At 69.3% G+C, this 16,416-nt stretch overlaps 1 protein-coding gene across 2 annotated transcripts in view; it reads left to right on the top strand.

The window, feature by feature from the left end:
- Positions 1 to 1,266: 1,266 nt before the first annotated feature.
- The window catches only part of RARA (retinoic acid receptor alpha), a 62,975-nt gene continuing 47,825 nt past the window's right edge, over positions 1,267 to 16,416 (top strand). Inside the window, exon 1 of one of the 2 annotated variants that reach the window (XM_044999564.1) lies at positions 1,267 to 1,369. The gene's annotated coding sequence lies outside the window, so the exon portion shown is untranslated. Of the gene's footprint in view, positions 1,370 to 15,867; positions 15,947 to 16,416 lie in introns of those variants that run through there. The other variant, XM_044999563.1, reaches the window with a different exon arrangement.

Raw genomic sequence — 16,416 nt, 5'->3', positions numbered from 1 at the left:
TGCTCCAGCATGACTGCAGTGCCAGTGCGTGCAGAGGGGAGCCCCCTTCTGGCCAGGCAGCAGAGCGGCTGTACTGCATTAGTGCCATCTGCCCGTGAGACTCGAACCCAAGCCCCTGCAGGCAGCCAGGAGAGCCTTTGTTCCCTGCTGCCCTTTGGCCATGGGTGGAATCCTCGTTAACAGGTTCAAGCTGTCCTGCTGCAGGTGGCATGGGAGATCCCCAGGAGTCAGGGTGTTAGTGCCAGGCTCTGGGGCACAGTCCAACGTGGGTCATTACACTCTGCCGCCCTGAATCCCCCGCCCCTTCCCTGGAGTCAGACCTGCGTGGTGGTCGAGCACGGGTTGTGTTCCACCCCAGAGGAGGCTGCAGCTCAGCAGCGGGCACAGGAATTCCTGTGTGTAGGTAGGTCCCGAGCGATCTGGGGGGCTGGACCTCTGCACGGCTGGGGCATGAGCACCAGGATCTGCAGAGCACTTTGGGCAAAGAAAGGAGCCAGAGAGTGTGGCTGGTTCTCCTCTCTGCCCTGACCACTCTGCGCGCCCGGGTCCCCCAGCGGTGCCTTTGTTACAGCCTGGCCCGGGTGCCCCCGAGGGAGCCCTGCCATTACCAGGGGATGCTTAGGAGCCTTTTGGTTTGACTGTCACTCCAGGGCCGGAGCTGGTGGGTTTGACTCCTGGCTGCAGCCTGGGTGCTTGAGGACGGCAGCGGGGGTGACCTGTGGTGCGGCTGAGCTCAAGGGAAGAGCAGGTGAGTGGGGGGCTGGGGAAGCCCCTCCCCCCACACCCCACCATTCCCACCCCAGCGCCTTGCAGCGGAGGGTCCCCTGGGGGGTGGCCCGGCCCGCCCGGCGCGAAGTGTTTTAGGGAAACTCCCTGCAGATTGTTTCCTTTCGCATCTTGAGTTAATCCGTCTGGAAGCCAATAAAAACATCCTCACGCCGCCGCCTTTGCCGCTCCAGCCTGGGCCCCGGGGAGACAGCCCCGTTCCCCGGGGCTGGGAGGCGGCGGGAACGGGGGGGTCTGGCTTTTTAACACCAACCTGAGCGTGTGGGGGGGGCAGGGCCGCATCTGAACCCCCCCCGGTGAGCTGAGCCCCCTCATTGGTGGGGCTGTGGGGGGGGGGCTCAGGCTGCTCCCCACAGCCCGTGTGGCCCGAGCCCGCTGGGCAATGAACCGCCCCCCCCCGGCCCCAGGTGTGGCGGAGCGGAGCGGGGCGGGCGCTAGGACCCGTGGCGGGCGCGGTGCTGTTGCAGCGGCAGACGGTGCAAACACTCGCTCCCCGGAGCAGGGGAATCCTGCCGCTGGTTTCCGAGCGGGCTTCCCCGAGCGCGCGGCCCCGGCCCGGCCCGGCCCGGCCCCCCCCGGCCAGGTAAGTGCCCCCCCGCCCCCGCCAGCGCGAGACACTTCTCCCAGCTGCTCCCCGCTTTGCAGCCCCCCGCCCGCCGCTGCTGCGGGGCCCCCCAGAAAGTTGTGTCGGGGGGAGGGCCCCCCCCTCGTGCCTTTGCCCGTTGCACTTTGTCCCGGGGGGGGGGTGCGCGCTGCCCCCCCCCTTGCAAACTCCCCGCCCGCCCCTGCCAGCTGCCGCGGGGAAGGAGAAGTGGGAGCGGCTGGGGAAGCCGCCGGCCTGGCGGGGAGGAAACGCAGCCCGGAGCCGGGAGTGGGAGGGACCCGCACGGGCAGAGCGGAGCTCGCGGCGCCCAGCCGGGGAGGAGCTGATGTGAACTTTCCCCAAGTCCAGCCCCGTCCCGACCCGGGCTGCCCCGGCGGGGGGGGGTCCCCCCGCTCCGCTCCCCATCGCCCGGGGCCAGGCTGGCGTGGGGGCTGCGGGGGGCAGCGCCCTGCAGCCACGTGATGTTCATTACAGCTGCGGGCTGACAGCTGGATCTGCCCCCCCGGCCCCCCCGTACAGCCGGGCTTTCTGCTCTCGGCCGAGCCCAGCGCCTGGGACACTTGGGTCAAAGTTCCGCGGTGCCGGGCTTCGGCTCCCCTTCCCCTGGTGCGGCTGCTAAAACCCGCCGGCCAGCTCCACCCCAGAGGTGGCTGCATGTCAGGGTTGGCCCAGAGAGAGATTTCCAGCAAAATCTGGAAGTGGGAGCTGGGGGGGAAACTCCAATGTTTGCAATTCCTTCAGAAAGCCAAAGCAGGTGCTTGGTTTTTGGGGTCACAGAAGAGATTCAAGCCTGGAACAAACCTGCGGGTCTGCGTGTGCCCATGGCAGTGCGCTGCCCCCGGGGTGAGAGCCAGCACGGCCCCGCTCCTGCCTCGGCGACGCACGCGCCGGCCTGGCGTGGGGCGGGGGGCGGGGGGCGGTTCTGTTCCTTGCCCACCCACAGGCCTGGTGGAGTCGGGCTCTGGGCTGGCAGTTTCCCATGGCAGAGGCTGGGCTCCGATGATGGGGCAAATTGAAGGGCTCTGGTTGGACACGGACTGGTCTGGTTTTCGGGGTCCCATGGCCCAGACTCTGGGTTCCCAGTGGCGGGGAGTCGGGCCCCTGGGCTCTGGCTGGTGGCTACCCGGCTGTTTTCTGGTTGTGTGGCTGTTGGGGCAGGGAAATGGGGCAGGTATCCCCGCTCCACCCCAGCCTTTCTGTGGGGCTGACAAAGGGGAGAAGCGGAGCCGGGCCAGGCAAGGCCCCCAGGTTCCATGGCTCTCCCATGCCAGGGCCCCGGTGGGCAGCTGGTGCCGGGTCCGGGAGCCCTCTGCCGTTGTGCGTGTGTCCCCCAAACCCTTGGGAGAGGGCAGGTGAGTCTGTCCCCTGCTGGGCTTTGTGCTGTGGATGGGGAAATTGAGGCACAAAGCGGCATGGACTTGCCTCAGGTCGCGCAGCCAGTCAGTGGCAGGGCTGGGAACAGAACCCAGGAGTCCTGACTCCAGTTGCGTCCTGTAAACGAGCCGCCATTGTCTTGCCCTGACCAATATCTGCCTCCTCCCGCCAGCGCTGGAGATCCGCCAGCACCTGCTCTGAGCGGGTCTGTGTGCGGGCACCTTGCCAGGCATTGCCAGCTGCTGTGCGCGCGCCCAGGGGTTGGGTCTCTGTGCCAGGGCTGGGCTGGGCAGCTGCCTGAGGCAGGGGGTGTGGTGGGCCCTGGATCCCTACTGCCATCTCTGCCCTGTGATCCCCATCTGTCCCCAGGCCTGGGGGAGGGGTGCAGCAGTAGGTGCTGTTGGGGAGCCCCTGGGTGTCCCCAGTTGGCGGGGGGCTGCTCTGCCTGACGTGCGGCCTCCCAGCTCCCTGGCTGTACATTGCGGGTTCTCCTCCCCCCGCTCCCCGTGTAATTATCTCGTGGCTCCGCGGGCTGCCGAGCGAATGTAGGTCATGCAGATGGGTGAGTCCTGGATTTCCATCAATTAGAGCGTGCAGGGGGACGGGGAGGGCGGCTCGTTCAGTGGCACCAGCCAGCCCTTCTCGCCCCCCCAGGGCTCTGGCCCCATCTCTCTCCTGCCGCAGGGCTGGCTGGCCCGGGAGCCTAGGGGTTAGCGCTCAGCGTGGGGACCCCTCCAGCCCCCTCCACGGGCCGGTGAGAACAGTGGATTCACCTCCCAGTCCCGAGTGATAGGACCTGGGTGGTGTCCAGAGCTCAACAGCCCCCCCTCCTGGCTGAGTAATGGGCGGGGGAGGAGCATCCTCTGCTGTCGCTTTCATTTGACTGGAGCCGGAATCAGGACTCCTGCCAGTTTTGGGGGTGGGGTGGGGTCTAGCGCTTAGACCGGGGAGGGGCTGGGAGCCAGGACTCCTGGGTTCAATCCCTGGCTCTGCCAGTGACTTACTGTGTGAGCTGGGGGTTAACTCTCTGTCCCTCTTTGTGCCTCAGTTTCCCAGCTGTGTAATGGGGGACAATTGGGAGGGGCGAGGCTTTGAGATCTTTGGCAGGATTGCACTATGGTGAGCGGCATCTGCCTGGCAGGGAAAGGGCCCCGTCTGCCAGGGGGGTCTGGATGGGCTCTACCCTCCCCTGGGCAGATGGAAACTGGAGAGGATGGGCCCTGGGCTGCCCCCAGCTTGGCCTCAGAAGCACAAACCTTCCAGCAGCTGGGGGGGGGCAGGGGGGCTCCTGAAAATGCCCCCCCCAGCTCAGCTGGTCATGGTGCCCGTCAGTCCTGTCCCCCAGCCCCCTGCTTCCCCTTCTCCCTCCCAGCCCTCTGTAATGGCCGCACCCTCTGATCTCCAGCAGCCCCCAGTGCTGAAATCAGGGTGGGTCAAGGGGCCTTGATCAGATTTGTGTGGCTGAGTGGGGGTGGGGGCTGGGAGTCAGGACTCCTGGGTTCTTTTCCCAGCTCTGCTTCAGACTCATTGTGTGACCCTGGGTGAATCCCCTCTGTGTGCTTCAGTTCCCCCCGCTGTCATGGGGGGGCCTTTGCTGTGGTTCCCCCCACTGGCAATGTCCCCACAGCGCAGACAGGTGAGGTTACCTCCCTGCCTATCACCCCTCCCAAAGCTGGGACCAGCTTCTCCCCCTACAGAGCTGTCTCCCATCTCATGGGGGGGGGTGCCCCCCAACGCCAGAGTGAGTCTCCCGGTCCCATCCCTCTCCCTGCCCCCCCCCCCCGAGCGCATCCCCCCCGCCCCCGTTCTCATTTCGTGTTCTCTGGCTCCACGGCCCATCGGGCGCCCGAGGGAGCTAATCGGATCTGACAGCTGAGAAATACCACAGTGGCTTTTAGGCCGAGAGTCGGGGACGGGGGGGACCTTAAAGGGGCCGGAGGGGGCGCGTCCCTGCCCGTGCTGAGCACAGCAAGGCCTCTGCCATTCCTGCTGTCCAGCAGCAGGTAGTTCCACCGGCTCCGGCCAGCCCCAGCCCCTCGGGGGCCCTGCGCTTGGCTGGCAGCTCTGCGGCCCAAAAGGAGGACAGGCCTGGGAGGGGGCAATCCAGGGGAACTGTCGGGGGGGGAGGTGGGAGCCAGGGGGCAATAGCTGCTCTGCCCAGCACCCAGCGCCACTTCCCTGGGGCCTCGTCCCTGAGCAGCAGCTGCATTAACTGAGCCTGGGGCTGGGAATAGAACCCAGGAGTCCGGGCTCCCAGCCCCCACCTGCCCTGCTCTTCCCTGGTATCTGGGCCCTGGCATCAGCCCCACAGCTGCTGTAGCTGGTGCCCTGTGCACCCCCCGAGCCAGCCCCAGCCCCAGCCCCTCTGGGCTCGGTGCCACTGGGTCAGCTCCCTGGGTCACTGACCCGTCTCTCCATGCGTTTCACCGGCCTGCTCGGCCGGCCAGGGGCTGCGGGTCGGGAGTGAGGGGCACCGGCAGGGCTTGGGGGGGTAGGGCAGGGCTGGGCTGGCAGGGGCTGCGGGTCGGGAGTGAGGGGCACCGGTGGCGGGGGGGGAGGGAAGGACCCCAGGGCTGGGCTAACAGGGGGCTGCGGGTCGGGAGTGAGGGGCACCGGCAGGGCTTGTGGGGGTAGGGCAGGGCTGGGCTGGCAGGGGCTGCGGGTCGGGAGTGAGGGGCACCAGCAGGGCTGGTGGGGGTAGGGCAGGGCTGGGCTAATAGGGGGCTGCGGGTCGGGAGTGAGGGGCACTGGCAGGGCTGGTGGGGGGGGGGAGGGAAGGACCCCAGGGCTGGGCTAACAGGGGGCTGCAGGTCGGGAGTGAGGGGCACCGGCAGGGCTGGTGGGGGGGGGGGGAGGAAAGGACCCCAGGGCTGGGCTAACAGGGGGCTGCGGTTCGGGAGTGAGGGGCACCGGCACGTTGACTAACAACCTTGTCATTAATCCCACTGGCCGCTAGGTGTCGCTGATGCTCAGTGCTGGGAGGCCCCATGTTGGGGGGGGGGAGCTGCTGGGGGGATCCAGGGCTCTGAGCCAGTTTCCCCCCCCCCCCCCAATGGACCCCTGGCACCTTCAGCCAGGAGCCCTGTGAGCTGGGACAGGCCCTGCCTGCTGCCCCCCCCCCCAGCGCCCCCTAGGGGCCTGGGTGGGGCCTGGCTCCCGCTGTCGGGGGGGGGCGGGGGCTGCTCCTCGCCGGCTCCTTTGCTGCGACCTTTCGCCAAGTTGGCTGGAGCGGGTGGAGGGGCCTGCGGGCGCCTGCTCCCAGCTCCATCCTCCCGCGCCTGGCGCCCGGCCAGGGCCTTGGCCAGCGACCGGCCGGGCCTTGGGCACCGGCCCAAAGGTGGGAAGCTCCCCAGGGCGGGGGAGGGGCCTCCCTGCCCCCCCCCATCACTGCGATTCCGTTACCAGCATTGGCGTGAACTAGCCAGTGTCCCCTGCCAGGGTGAGAGGAGCCAGGACTCCTGGGTTCCAGCCCTGCTCAGACACGCTGGCTGTGGGGGGTGTGTGTGGATCATTTCCTCCCCCCCGTGCCTCAGTTTCCCCCATCCCCTGGGGCTGATGCCTGGCCTGCAGGAATGGTTCAGAGTTTGTGGGTCGCTGCACGGAGGGAAGTGGGGCAGAGACTTGCTCAGAGTCACCCACCAGGACAACAGCTGAATTCAACAGCCCCTCACTCCTGACCCGCAGCCCCCTGCTAGCCCAGCCGGGGCTCCCCCCAGCTCTGCCGGCGCCCCTCACTCCCGACCCGCAGCCCCCTGCTCTCCCAGCCGGGGCTCCCCCCAGCTCTGCCGGTGCCCCTCACTCCCGACCCGCAGCCCCCTGCTATCCCAGGCTGGGCTCCCCCCAGCTCTGCCGGTTCCCCTCACTCCCGACCCGCAGCCCCCTGCTGTCCCAGGCTGGGCTCCCCCAGTTCTGCCGGCGCACTTGACGATTCCCTGCTCTGTTCATTCCCTCTGGGGCACCTGGCACTGGCCGTGGTCAGAAGACAGGACACTGGGCTGGATGGACCTTTGATCTGACCCCGTCTGACCTTTCTTGTGTCCTAAGGACTTGGGCTGCTCTCATCACCCCCCATTTTACTGGTGGGGAAACTGAGGCACACAATGAGGGCAGGTGGGGCCTTGACATCACAGGGTGCGTTGGTGGCAGAGCTGAGGGGACTGAACCCGGGTGTCCTGGCTCCCTGGCCTTTGCCCCCCATGTCTCTCCTCTCCCTGCTTTACCCGAGAGCCCCCCCCATCCCCGTGTGCTGGCTGGGTGCAGGAGTTAAGCAGATAACGCGCCAGGGCTATTTATAGCTGTGCATTCCCTGGCATGTGTGGACGTGCAGAGTGCGGGGGGGGAGGCACGGGGGGGGCTCTGGGGCGGGTTCAACCAAGGCTGCTGGTCTCTGTCTGCAGCAGCCGGGCCTGGCAGCGAGGGGTGGCCCTGGGCTCTGCCCCTCCCCTACCCAGGGGACCCTTTGGGCTCAGCCCCCCCAGATCCTGCCCACGGAGGCTGGGACGGGGCTTGGGAGCCCACGGGGCTGCTGGCGTCCTTGGGGGGCCCTGGGAGCTTCTCCCCCGCACCAGGGCATAGCCAGGTGCTGTGCACAGCCGAGCCGGGGCTAAGCTCTCGCCAGGGTGACAGGAGCCGGGGCGCCCTGCACCCCCCCCCCCCCCGGGGTCCCTGCCGTGACTCATCCCAGCATCGTCCTGGCTCCGGTGCAGAACGCTGGTCCCGTGACGCCAGCAGGAAGGAAAAGGCCGTCAGGTTTCTGCCAACCGCAGTGACGCAGTGTGACGGGGGAGGGGGAGCCGGCCCGGGTCCTGCCCCCCCCTGCTCCCAGGAAAGGAAAACCCCTCAAAGCCAGGTCAGGGCGCTGCTCAGACTGGGGGATCCCCCCACCTGCACAGGGCCCCCCCCGTCCCGCTCCCACCCTTTGCAGGGTACCGGGACGTGCCCCGCAGGCTCCAATCTCTGCACCCGCCCGGGCTGGAGGGTTTGTTTATTATAGGGTTGCTGTCAGTGGGGGGGCCATTGCCCAGACTCCTGGGTTCACGCTGCGCCGGCAGGTGCTACAGGAGGTGTTTGGGGGGCTCCCCCCCCCGGTTCCCTCACAGTCTGGAGGAGGCCATGGCACTGTCCCGTCAGCCAGGGGCAGCAGTGCCCCCCCCCCGTGCTGTGCCCAGCAGGAGCCCCCGGGCATTGTGCTAAAAATAGACTTGGGGAACCTGTTGTGGCTGTTCCTCCTGGGGGGGGGGGCTGGGACAAGCCCCCACCAGCTCTGCCCTGGCTCCTGAGGCTGCTGGGAGCGGGGTCCTGCTGCCTGGCTCTGCCGGGGGATGGGGTTGGCTCAGGTGCCCCCCGGGAAAACCCTGCGTGGCCACTGGGGGCAGTGAGGGGCCTCAGCAGCGTCCCCCCAATGCAGCTCCCCCCAGAGCCCCCATCCCCCTCCAGCTGCTCCCAGGTGCCCGCTCTGCGGCCTGCCCTTTGCCTGAGCCTGATTGGGGCCGACGTGGGCAGGGGGCTCCCTGCTGCCTGGCCCCCCCCGGCCGCCCGGTAAAGGTCACGGGGGGGGGAGCGCGAGCCCTTTGCTGCGTTCGGATGAGCCCCCCCCCCCCCGCACCGTGGTGCCCACCTCAAATGGCACCCAGCTCCTCAGGGGTGAAACAGGCGGGTGGAGCCCAGCCTGGGGGCGGTGAACGTGAGGGGGACAGAGAGACAGCAGGGCCCAGGGATTGGTGGGAGGGAGCCTGGACGCCTGGGTTCTCTCCCTGACGCTGGGAGGGGAGTGTGGTCTGGTGGTTAGTGCAGGCAGGCTGGGAGCCCGGACGCCTGGGTTCTCTCCCTGACTCTGCGAGGGGAGTGGGGCCTGGTGGTTAGAGCAGGGAGGCTGGGAGCCCGGACGCCTGGGTTCTCTCCCTGACGCTGGGAGGGGAGTGGGGGCTGGTGGTTAGAGCAGGGAGGCTGGGAGCCCGGACGCCTGGGTTCTCTCCCTGACTCTGGGAGGGGAGTGGGGTCTGGTGGTTAGAGCAGGGAGGCTGGGAGCCCGGACGCCTGGGTTCTCTCCCTGACTCTGGGAGGGGAGTGGGGCCTGGTGGTTAGAGCAGGGAGGCTGGGAGCCCGGACGCCTGGGTTCTCTCCCTGACGCTGGGAGGGGAGTGGGGGCTGGTGGTTAGAGCAGGGAGGCTGGGAGCCCGGATGCCTGGGTTCTCTCCCTGACTCTGGGAGGGGAGTGGGGGCTGGTGGTTAGAGCAGGGAGGCTGGGAGCCCGGACACCCGGGGGTCTGCGCCATGGGGACTCGTGCTGTGACCTCGCGGACGATGGGCTCTGATCCGCTCCCCAGGCCCAGCTCAAACAGGGGGCTCTGTCCCCGCACTGACATGCAGCCACCTCTGGGGGAGCCCCGCAGCTGCCCCGAGGGGTCCCTGTGCCCAGCGTCGACATGGGGCTGCCAGCGCAGGGGAAGGAGCCTCCCTGCGCAGCACGCGCTGTGGGCTCCCTGCAGCACCGGGCAGCCCAGGGGGCGTCTGCCTGCCGAAGGGGGCACTGGGAGCCCACGTTTACCCAGCTTGGTATCGGGGGGGGGGAGGCCCCTCCCATGTCCTTCCCCGTCTCGCCTCGCAGGGGCCGCGGAGCTGGCAGCCTGGGACCCTGCCATGGGCGCAGGGGGCACAGAACCTTGGTGAGAACCCCCTGCTACCGGCAGGGCTGGGGCCGATCCCTCAGGGTGGCGTGGGCTGGCACAGGGCGTGGCCGGGCGCAGGCATGGGATATAGGCAAGGCAGCCGTGGCATGGCTGGGTGTGGCCAATGGAGCCTGTGAACTCCTTGGAGAGGGTTTGGGGGGGGCTGCGGCTCACCCTGAGGGTGCCAGGTCGATCCCTCGCTCTCCAGGCCCCGAGGGCCTTTGTCCCAGATGTGGGGAGGGGAGCCTGGTATATGGGGTGGGCAGGGAGATGGCACCAGGGGAAGCCAGGTGCATGGGGGGGCACATGGGGGGAGGAGGCTGGTGAGGGGGAGGAGCTGGGCCCTGGGGGTGGCACAGGGGGAGGAGGCTGGCATATGGGGGGGCTGACACCAGGGTGTGCGGGCACCGGGGGGGGGGCTGACAGCGGGGGGGCCATGCGTGCCGGGCCGTGGGAGGCGGATTTGTCATCTCCATGGCCCTTCAGATCCCACTTTCTGCCGCAGTGGATGAAAAATCGATGGCGCAAATTGATTCACTCCTGGCAGCGCCGGAGCCTCCTGCCGGAGCCGTTAATCACCGGCCGCGGGGGGGCCGGGCTGCCCGCGCTGACAGATCCCGCGGGGGTGACTGAACACAGCGGGAGACCCTGTTCCCCTGGCCCCCGGGGGCTGCCCCCCTGTGCTGGGGAGAGGGGAACCCCCAGCCCAGCCCCCCAGGAATCCCAGCACAGTCATGGCAGAACAGACAGAGCCCGCGGGGGGCTGAGCTAGCAGGGGCTGCGGGTCGGGAGTGAGGGGCACCCAGCCCAGAGCAGGGCATTTCCTGCCAAGGGACCATGGCGGCAGTTTGGCTCCAGCCAGGAGTCGGGGAGGCTTTGGGGCAGGACAGGCCGTGTCTGGGCCCCCTGCGCGGGGGGGAATGATGTAGGAGCAGGATGGGGGGTGCTGAGCAAGACGTTTGTGCAAGTGGACATGTGTGTTAGTGTGACTGTTTGAACACACGTGTTCATGGACAGGTGCTGGTGTGTGTTCACTAGTGTGTATGTTGCTGCGTGTGGGGCGTGCATGGCTCCATGTGCACACGCTGGCGGCCGCGCGCACGTGCACACGCCGGCGGCCGCTCCCACGCGCACGTGCACACGCCGGCGGCTGCTCCCACACGCGTGTGCACATACATGCAGCTGGGCATCGCGGGACCTTCCCTCCCTTGAGAGTTTCTCCAGGCTGCTGCCCAGGTCGCGGGGAGCAAGGTCCAGGGGCCTCCTTTCCCCACAGGTCCCTGCAGCTCCTTCCCCGGCTGTGGCTGCGCTGGGGGCTCCGGCGCCCCGGCCCCCGCCCCGGCGCAGCCTGTCCTCCTTTGCACTCTCCTTACATAAGCCCACACGTGGCCAGGCACGGCCGCCTCCCCGCGCGGGGCCATCACCGGCTGCACCCAGATTCCATCTGACAGGGAGCGTTTTCCACACGGCTGAGCTTCTGCCGGGCACCGGAGCTGCGGGAGCCAAGGGGGGGACCCCGCATGACCCTGTCGAGTGTGGCCCTGGCCAGCCCTGCTGGGGGGGGTTGCGTGTGGTGTGTGTGTGTGATGGCAGTGCCCAGCTGGGGGGTGACATGGGCTGGGGGAGGAGGAAGGGATGGGATGGAGCAGTGGGGGGCACCAGCAGAGCTGGAGTGGGGAGCCCGGGGCTGCAGGTCGGGAGTGAGGGGCACTGGTGAGGGCCCTGCTCTGCCAAGCTCCAGGGATGCGTCGGGAACAGATGGGAGCTGGGCCTGTCCCCTGCTGTGTGTGCAGCGCCCGGCACGAGGGGGATCGGGGCCTGGGCAGCGCCCGGCACGAGGGGGATCGGGGCGGGGCCTGGGCAGCGCCCGGCACGAGGGGGATCGGGGCCTGGGCAGCGCCCGGCACGAGGGGGATCGGGGCGGGGGCTGGGCAGCGCCCGGCACGAGGGGGATCGGGGCCTGGGCAGCGCCCGGCACGAGGGGGATCGGGGCGGGGCCTGGGCAGCGCCCGGCACGAGGGGGGTCCGGGGCGGGGCCTGGGCAGCGCCCGGCACGAGGGGGATCCGGGGCGGGGCCTGGGCAGCGCCCGGCACGAGGGGGATCCGGGCGGGGCCTGGGCAGCGCCCGGCACGAGGGGGATCGGGGCGGGGCCTGGGCAGCGCCCGGCACGGGGGGGATCCGGGGCGGGGGCTGGGCAGCGCCCGGCACGAGGGGGATCGGGGCGGGGCCTGGGCAGCGCCCGGCACGAGGGGGATCGGGGCCTGGGCAGCGCCCGGCACGAGGGGGATCCGGGGCGGGGCCTGGGCCGCGCCCGGCGGGTGGGGGAGCCGGGCGGGGCCTGGGCCGCGCCCGGCACGTGGGGGATCGGGGCCGGGGCAGCGCCCGGCACGAGGGGGATCCGGGGCGGGGCCTGGGCAGCGCCCGGCACGAGGGGGATCCGGGGCGGGGCCTGGGCAGCGCCCGGCACGAGGGGGATCCGGGCGGGGCCTGGGCAGCGCCCGGCACGAGGGGGATCGGGGCCTGGGCAGCGCCCGGCACGAGGGGGATCGGGGGCGGGGCCTGGGCAGCGCCCGGCACGAGGGGGATCCGGGGCGGGGCCTGGGCAGCGCCCGGCACGAGGGGGATCCGGGGCGGGGCCTGGGCAGCGCCCGGCACGAGGGGGATCGGGGCCTGGGCAGCGCCCGGCACGAGGGGGATCGGGGCGGGGGCTGGGCAGCGCCCGGCACGAGGGGGATCGGGGCCTGGGCAGCGCCCGGCACGAGGGGGATCGGGGCGGGGCCTGGGCAGCGCCCGGCACAGTGGTGGTTCCTCCCCCGACCCCAGCTCTGCCAGTGCCCCTCACTCCCGACCCGCAGCCCCCTGCTAGCCCAGCCCTGGGCTCCCCCCCACTCACTCCCGACCCGCAGCCCTCCTGTGACTGCGCTGGGGGGAGCTTGTGGTGCAGTGGGGGTGGCTGCGTGTGTGGGGCCCTGGGGCGTGTCCCCCACCCGCGGGGCCGGCTCCCTGGCCTGCATGTTCGCGCCTGGTCCCGCTGCCGCTGGTGTCTGGGGCCTGAGCTGCTGGCGGCCTGGGGGGCGCTTGCCCAGGACTCGTTCAGGAACTGACCCGCGGCCGTGCCCGGGCTCCGCGTGGCACCTGGCCTGGATTCCCGGGGCTGCGGGCTGGGGTCGCTGAGGCCAGGTGGGCCCCAGCGGGGCGGGGTAGGGGGCGGCTGGCGCGGGAGCTGCCTCACATCTGGGAGTGATCTGGGACATTCCTGCAGGCTGAGCGCATGCAGCCGGGCAGCTCCCAGCACAGTGCGGGGTGGGGGGCTCACCTAGACAATAGGGACCCCCCCGCTGTGTGTCCCCACCCCCTGTCAAGGTCTCTCTGTGTGTGGGGGCGCTGGCGGCGGGGGGGGGGGGGCCATGGGAGCTTGTGCCTTGGCTCCTGGGGGCTGCGCTGCAGCTCTGCAGTTCCCCACCCTGAACGGACTCAGGCTCCATTGCCCTCCCCCATGGGGAAACTGAGGCACAGAGAGCCAGGTGCCCAAAGTCAAGTAGAGAGTCAGGAATGAACCCAGGCGTCCGGGTGCCAGGCTCCCCCACTCCCCGCGACCTGTGTCCAGGTGAGTCCCAGCCAGGCCCATGCCCCTCAGAGCCTCCCAAACTCGTCCCACTTAGCGTTGGCCAGCACTGTGCCCCCAGGGATCCCCTCCCCCGACAGGAGCGGTGACCCCGGGCATGCCCGGCGCTGGGCGAGGCTGGAGGGAGACGGGGGCGCACCTGCTGGTCTGGGGAGCCCAGCAAGACACAGCAGGGGCCCTAATGCACACACGTGCACAGGTGTGAGCGTGCACATGCATGCACATGTTTGCATGTAGGCATGTGTGAGCAGCTTCATGCAAACATGCACACGTGCACACACAAACATGCACATGTGCACGCACACATACAGAAACATGCACATGTGCACGCACACGTGTGCACACACAAACATGTGCACGCACACGTGTGCACACACAAACATGCACATGTGCACGCACACATACAGAAACATGCACATGTGCACGCACACGTGTGCACACACAAACATGTGCACGCACATGCAGTTTTGTTACAGGGTCTGGTGGTGCCTTTTTCATCTCAGTGGAATGAAGTCGTCTGCCCCGGATCCCGCTGCCCCAGGCCGAGCTCGGCAGGGCCGTGGGGGTCGAGCAGTTAGAGCAGGGGAGTGCTGGACAGGCCCCCAGGTTCTGTTCCAGACCCGTCCTCAACTCGGCACGTGACTGCCCTGCTCCGTGCCTCAGTTTCCCCGCTCTGTGAAAAGGCTCCTGTGACTGTGGGCTGTGGGGCGTTGCTGGTGTCTCCGAGACGCGCTGGGGTTTGGGGGTCCCGGGGAGGCAGTGCCGGCGGTTGTTGCAGGTTGCATGCAGTGCAGCTGTCTTGTGACCGAAGGGTCGGGTTCGAGTTCCGATTGCAAAGAATCCCTGGAGGGTGACTTAGATGTGAGCGGGAAGCCTGGGGGGACTGGGTGAATTGCTGGGGGGGTGGGGAGAGGCTGGGGGGGGGCCCGACTCCAGGCCCCCGGATGCCCGGGCCCCTCGTCAGCTGGTTAAAAGGCTCCAGGAGGTTTCATTTGTAGGAATTGATAAATGTCACCCTGGGAGTGAGGGCGGCAGCAGGCTCAGGCCCTGGGGTCGTGACTCCAAGCACCCCCGGCCTCTTTGGGGTGGTGGGTCCGGTGCAGTGGGAAGGAGGCTGGCGCTGGCAGCTGGGTCCCAGCCTTGGTGAGAGTGCTGGCATCTGGCCTGCCCCGCGGGTGGCACCATAATGCCCAGAACGGCCACGTCCCCGCCCTCCCCTGGCTCGGGGCGCCTGATAGGAAGGTTGTGCCCCACACATTCTGGCATGTCCCGACTGCAGCCTAAACAAGGGTCTTTTCATGTTGTGTGTGTGTGTCGCCAACCAGTGAAATGCAGCCAGCTCTGGGGTGGAACGTGACTGCTGCGTAACAGCTGCACGGTGCTGGCTTAGGGCCGAGCACGGGAGGCAGCAGAACCGGCTGGGGGAGTCCAGGGAGAGGGGAGGCTGAGCTGAACCAGGGCCAACGCCCTGACTCATGCGAACAAGCCGTGGTGTCGCGGCTGGGACCTCGCTCTCATCTGACCTGTCGTGCTCCAGGGACCATGGAGCCAGCCAGGGTCCGAACTGCAGGGGCTGCAGACCCCAGGGATGTCCAGACTCGGGCCGGGGGCTCCTTCGCCTCTGCCCCCCAAGTGGGATGAGCTAGAGGTGGGCAGCCATGAGCCAGAAGCTGAGCCTCTCCCGCATGGTAGCGGGGCATGGTTACAATTGTCCCGGCCCCCCGGCCTGGGGGGAGCGCCCAGCAGAGAGACAGCCCATAAATCAGGGCCTGCTCCTCAAAGCCCTCCCCCTCCCCCCGCTCGGATGCGTTTCCGATCCCTGGCCAGCCATTAATATCCGAGAACAACAGTGCGCCTTGCGCTCCGCCCCGGACGGCACAGCCGGCCCCAGGACAGGGTGGGGGGCTGCCGGCTCTGGGGCCAGCCTGGGCCCACCCCTCTGGGGTCCCTGGGCAGAGGGGCTGGGGCTGGCTGCCTGGGGGGGAGCATTCCTTTCCCCTTTCCTAGTGAAACACAATTCCCAGGCCGTCCGGCGCTGGAGTAAGTCATGAATTCAGCCCCGGCCAGGCCCGGAGCTGTGCAGGGTCCGACGGGCGGCAGCGCGTGCTGCAGGCCGAGAGAGACCGCTCTGTGGTTTGCGTCTCGCTCGGCTCCGTGCTCGCTGTGGGCCTCGGGGCCAGGGTCGGTAACCAGGGTCGCTCGCCCGACTCCTCCGCCAGCTCGATGCTGGCCGCCCGGCCCCCGGCTCGGAAAGTCCCAGAGCCCCAGGGTTAGGGTTCCTATGGGTAGGGCTTCCCGGAGCCCCGGGTTGTGCAAAGCTGCCCTTTGGCTGTGCAGTAGCTGCCTGTCCGTCTATCTGCCTATCTGTCTATCCATCTGTCTGCCTGGCTCCGCACACCCCAGCTCTCTCTGTGACTCCAGCGGTGGGATTTTCACTGGGATTTCCTGCCGGCTTGGCTACCCAGGCGAGTGCCCGCCAGCTCCTCCCCCCACCCCCCACCCGCTGGCATGGCTGGAGAGGGGAAACTGAGGCAAGGGCAGGGACTTGCCCACGGGCGCCCTGCGAGGTCAGGGGCGGAGCTGTGGGTAGAACCCAGGAGTTCTGGATTCCTGCCCCGCCCCCTGCTGCCCCGCCCCACGCCCCCACCGAGGCGGGCCCCTGTCCCTTTAAGAGCCCCCCCCCGCCGCCGCCGGACGCTTCAAAGGGCTGCTCCGGAGCTGCTGCCCCGCCCCCCGCGCGCCATTGGCCGGCTGGCTCAGGGGGCGTGGCCCCGCCGTTCCCCTCCCCCCGCCCCGTGTAAAGTTTCCCCGAGCACATGACCGGCCATGGCCGCCGCCGCCGAGCGCTGAGCGCGCCTGGCCCCGCGCAACGTCCCGCCCCGGCCCAGGTACCGCGCGCGGGGGCGCTGGGGAGGGAACGGGGGGGTTGCGGGGCGCTGGGGGGGTTGGGGGACGGGGGGGGCAGGTGTGTGTTTGGGGGGCGCTGGGGGGGCTGGGGAACGGGGGTGTTTGCGGAGGGTGTTGCGGGGCGAGGGTGTTGGGGCACTGGGTGGGTTGGGGGCGTTGGGGGGGCAGGTGTGTGTTTGGGGGTGTTGCGGGGTTGGGGGGCAGGTGTGTGTTGGGGGCGCTGGGGGAACGGGGGTGTTTGCGGGGGGTGTTGCGGGGGGGGTTGGGGGTGTTTGCGGGAGGGGGGGCAGGTGTGTGTTTGGGGGTGCGGGGGCGCTGGGGGTGTTGCGGGGTTGGGGGGCAGGTGTGTGTTTGGGGGTGCGGGGGGGGTTGGGGGTGTTTGCGGGAGGGGGGGCAGGTGTGTGTTTGGGGGTGCGGGGGCGCTGGGGGTGTTGTGGGGTTGGGGGGCAGG

Source organism: Mauremys mutica, chromosome 25, assembly GCF_020497125.1.
Source record: "Mauremys mutica isolate MM-2020 ecotype Southern chromosome 25, ASM2049712v1, whole genome shotgun sequence".
In the NCBI taxonomy this organism is placed as follows: Eukaryota; Metazoa; Chordata; order Testudines; family Geoemydidae; genus Mauremys; species Mauremys mutica.
This window is presented reverse-complemented; position numbering and strand designations above follow the sequence as displayed.